The sequence below is a fragment of the Gavialis gangeticus genome, unplaced genomic scaffold, assembly GCF_001723915.1.
Source record: "Gavialis gangeticus isolate Ggan-Ray unplaced genomic scaffold, GavGan_comp1, whole genome shotgun sequence".
Classification (NCBI taxonomy): Eukaryota; Metazoa; Chordata; order Crocodylia; family Gavialidae; genus Gavialis; species Gavialis gangeticus.
Genome location: NW_017729030.1, coordinates 7,381,258 through 7,382,047, shown reverse-complemented (window position 1 = coordinate 7,382,047; position 790 = coordinate 7,381,258).

Below are 790 nucleotides of genomic sequence, written 5' to 3'. Positions count from 1 at the left end.
CCTGTATGCCAGCCCAGTCCACAGCTGAACCCATCACCCCAGATCAGGCTGATGCATGGGTCAGTCCATATCTGAACCCAGTGCCTGGCCATGGAGATCCCAGACCTCAGGTACTTGCCCACACTCCATGGTAAGATTTTTTTCCCCCTTCTTGGGGCCTTCCAAAAACCAAGAGTGCACGTTATAATCAAGATCATGCTATAGGTGAGAAAACATGGTGCTCTAGAGGACTGTGTGAACTATGGGAAGATACTATTCTTTGTATACAGGGAGGCATCCTATTCATCCAGCTGTTTTGTGGATGGAAGTGAATAGCTAAGACAGCATTTCTGAAAAAAGCTCCTTGCTCGCTACTCTCAACTCCCTATAGATAAAGGTGCTTAACACCTGCTGACAGCACTTGATGCCTTGCAGGATGAAAACAAAATGGGACTATACTTTTGAGTGACAAACTCCAGTTTTTGGCCATATATCATGAGATTTTTTTTGTTTTTCTTTAAATACTGTGTGTACATTATTCAATCTGTCACCAAAAATAAATGTGTCATATTGGAGAAAACTCGGTGACTTTTTTTTAAAATATCAATTTTTATAATTTAATAAAAGGTGTGGTAAAACAGCATATTTAAATCTCTCATTACGTTTTTCTACTTAGTGAGACTCAATACTGGTATGTAAAAGTGAATCAGATTTTTAAAGTCATAATAAGTTTAATCATAAATATTTTTATCTTCATTGATAACAGTCAAAATCTTCTGATTTAACAGAAAAAGGAAACTCAGAATTGTAA